Genomic DNA, 3,999 nt, shown 5'->3' on the forward strand with positions numbered 1-3,999 from the left:
TTTCTAAAAGATTTATGCATGAATAAAGATAAAATACATGATTTAGAAACTATTCCTCTAGGTAGCTCTATTTCTGCTTTAATGGGTGCCATACCGGAAAAATGTAGGGATCCGGGTCCATGCATGGTTACTTGTACTATTGAGGGTATACAATTTTTTGACTCATGTGTGATTTAGGTGCATGTGTGAGTATTATGCCATTATCTGTATACGATTCTTTGAGGTTCCCTCCCTTAAAAAGGTTGGCAGCACGTTTTGTTTTAGCAGATAAAAGCATAATCTCGGTGGTTGGAATTGCTGAGGACGTGCTGGTGAGCATTAAGGGGCTAACATTCCCTATTTACTTCTACATCTTGGAGATGCCCCCTAATGACTCAGGAAGACCATCATCTGTAAACCCCGCTAAAATTGGAAAATAATTAGTCAATAAATCAAATTTTAAATAGGAAAATTAAAAATGTAAAACTAGTATCAAAATAGGATAGAGCTCGTCAAAACGAGAATTTTGATACCAATTTCGAAAATTTGGCCCAAAATCAGATCGGAAGGGCCGAACTGGTTGAACCGGGGCCCAAACCAGGCCCGTGGGTCCAACCGGACCCAAACACTTAAAGAAGACAGCAGCTCCTTCTTCCCCCATTTGCATGCAACGCATCAAAACAGATTTCGGGAGGAAGAAGAGCCCCCAAACCTTAACCTCCTTTAATCCGCCATAACTCTTTCGTCCGGGCTCCGATTGCCGCACCGTTCGCGGCCACGCGTCCAGCGCGTTGAGCTCTACATTTCTATCAAATCAATTTCACCGGTAAGCTCCATTTCTGTTCCATAATCTCTACCCCTCTTTCTATTCTTGAAATTGAAACCCTTTGGGGAGATTTTGCCAATTTTGATGTTCTAGGTTCGATTTAGCTTACAGAGCTTACTGGGTTTGAGTTGCTACGCGTGTGGGAGCGGTAAGGTTTTCCTAAACTTTAATTTGATTTTAATTCTATTAGGTAAAATCTGATTTGGAACATATATGTGTATTAGGTGAGAGTTAAGTTCGTATATATATGCATTGGAAGTAAAAAGTGAGTATTTGGAGGTTTATTGGTGATTGAGGCTTGGTTTGTGGCTGTTTCTTTGAGCTTGGAGGGCTGTGTTCTTGCTTGTGAGGCTGTCTTGGGTTGAATAAAGTGATCGGCCAAGGTATGGTTTAAGTTTTGCATGTTTAATATTTACGGTGTTGTGAAAACTTAGGTTAGAGGAACCATAAGATAAGTTGAATTGTTTGTTGTATTTAATGATTAGCCTTGTAATGTTGTTGAAATGGATTTGTTGGTGGATATATATTGGAATTATGAGGTGTGCAAGTTACTAATGGTGTGCTCTTATATTTATTTATGATGGATTAGGATTGGTGTTTGTTAATAAGGATGTAGAGTTGTGTTGTGGTGGTATTACATATGCTGTAACTAATTATGTAATGATTGGAATTGTATGAGACCAAGTTTGAGATAAACTTGGGAATATAAGGAACTAAACTGGAAAATTTGGGACCTTTTTGTTAAATATACAATTTATGGCAAATTTTTAAAGTTAGGTTGTTAAATCTGTCCTGCAGCAGAAAAGGTCAAACAAGGCAGCAACTTGTGAGTCTTGCTGCGACTTTTACGAGTTGAGTTTTGGAGCAAAACTAATTTTTTTATAAAATTTGATTAACTTTATTTATTGATCTAAAACTTCATAATTTTAAGAGTTAAGGATTGGGAGTTGTGAATTTTTGAATATTGGCGGTCAAAGCTGAAAAGAAACAGATTTCAGCAAGCTATGTATCAACTTCCAATGCTTGTAACTCTTAGAATTGAATAGCAATTGGTTGCAACTAAGATACACTTATTTCAGGATGAGCTAGGAGTTCTCAGACCAAAATTTAGCTTAATTGGAGTTTTGTAATAAAAGTTATTCAAATTGAAAGTTACTAAGCTTGTTGGTTTCTAAAACATATTTTGACTCATTTTTACTTAACTTCCAGGTAAAGTAACTTCTTCATTAAAAATGGTATTATCTCAGAATCAATTGAGAAAGAAAACTGGATGAGTAAAGTTTAACTACATTAATTTTTAAATTTATTGGATTTAACTTAGATTTTATATTGAATTTTGAATATCACATGCTGCTGCTATTTTTCTGGTTTTATGCACTGCAAAGTAATCACGGTTTTTCCTTTATTTCTGAGGCTAGAGAAATCAGAAAATTATGATTTTTAGTTTTTTAGAAAGATTATTTCAAGATGAACGCCTGGACATAAAGTTTGTGCAATTCTGAGTTTATTTGTTATATTAAAAGTAGAAAAGAAAATAGAGTGTCGAGGATGTCTTAGTGATAGTCATGGGTTAGAGAAGTTAAAGTTTAATCTTCGTGTGATGTGATTGATTTAATGTTAGAGTTGGGTTGATTTTAAGATTATTCGATATTAAGAAGGTTGAGAAGAGTTTGATAAATAGTTTGGTCAGGACCCGGAAAGGGTAATCAAGATGAATTATAAGGGAATGATGATGAAAAATGTGAAAGGGAGGTTGTTAATAAAAGAAGTTAACATGCCATGGCTTGATGAAGGATTAAATAATGATTATGACTATGAAATGGCTTATGAATGATGATATCTGAGATACGAGTTTTCCTGGGTAAATACCGTGGCTCGCCACCACGTGTTCCAGGTTGATTCTCGATACTCTGTTAACCCTACATCGTAAGGGTGACCGGGCACGTATAAATTCCCGGGTATAGATAACCCCCATTGAGTGATTTATATGATGATTGAATGTGAACTCTATGCATAGACTCTTGGGGATGCATGACGGGGGACAGTCTATGGTTTTCGGACTTGTCGGGTTGGCTGGATAACCGACAGATGGGCCCCATCAGCCATAGGACAGGCATGCATCATATGCATTTGTTTGTTTTGATTGCTATGAATTTCCTGGGTTTGCCTAATTGATATATATCACCTGCTATCTATTATACTTGCTATTTGTACTATCTGCTCATTACTTGTGCGTGACCTTGTTTGGTTGCTTGTTTCTGTTGCATTGTGGATGATAGAGGGATGGAGGAGATGGAGAAATGGTTTGGTGTTAGATTAGGATTGAAATTGAGTAAGTTAGATAGATTTAGAATACCTACCCATGTTTATAGCTTCTAATTAGTAATTAAGTTGGATAATTGTATAACGGAGTTCTAGAATTGCCTATGGCATTCTCAAGACCTTATTTATTATACGTGTGACACTTTTACCATGCTGAGAACCTCCGGTTCTCATTCCATATTGTATTGTTGTTTTTCAGATGCAGGTCGAGAGGCTCCTTGCTAGGTGTCTGGATCCTGGAAAGCGAAGTAGTCCTTGGGTGTATTTTGGCTTCTGGCTGTATATATGTATATATATGTTTAGCTTACTCTCCAAGTAACCTATGTATGCTGCTCCTCTTAGAGGTTGAGGGAGAGATAGGAATTATTTTTATATTATAGTGTATTTTGGGATATTTTGAGAGCACTTATATATGTTTAGATATATATATATACACCCTCCGGCCAGCCTTAGCTTCGCAGGCTGAGTCAGGGGCTAGTTATGCTGCTTCCTTGGTTGTCCTTTATTCTTTTGCTTATCTTTATCATGTTCCTATTAGGTTTCTTAGCACGCAAGTAATCCTTTCCTGAGCATTGCACCTTTTTATTTTGCGATTTTGTTTTACCCGTTTTTCAAGGCTCATAGTTAAATATTTTTCTTTATTATTATATACATATATTACTATTCTTAGAGGTCGTAATACCTTACTATCTCAGTCTTATGACTTAAGCATAATACTAAGTATGGTAGGGTGTTACATCATCCATCCTGCTTGGAAGGCCATTTCTGACGACTTCAAGGTTCAAATTGGATGCCTTCTTAGGAACTTACTCTTTTGAGATAGATGGCAGAGCAATGAGTTTCAACCTATATGAAGCTATGAAGCACCCACC

General features: G+C 36.5%; 1 long non-coding RNA gene across 1 annotated transcript; it reads left to right on the top strand.

Annotated features, from left to right (window-relative positions):
* LOC107641892 lies at positions 671–3,613 on the top strand. Its single transcript, XR_001620490.2, has 3 exons — positions 671–805; positions 899–953; positions 3,327–3,613. It is a non-coding gene; the product is annotated as an uncharacterized LOC107641892 (long non-coding RNA).

Source organism: Arachis ipaensis, chromosome B05, assembly GCF_000816755.2.
Source record: "Arachis ipaensis cultivar K30076 chromosome B05, Araip1.1, whole genome shotgun sequence".
In the NCBI taxonomy this organism is placed as follows: domain Eukaryota; kingdom Viridiplantae; phylum Streptophyta; class Magnoliopsida; order Fabales; family Fabaceae; genus Arachis; species Arachis ipaensis.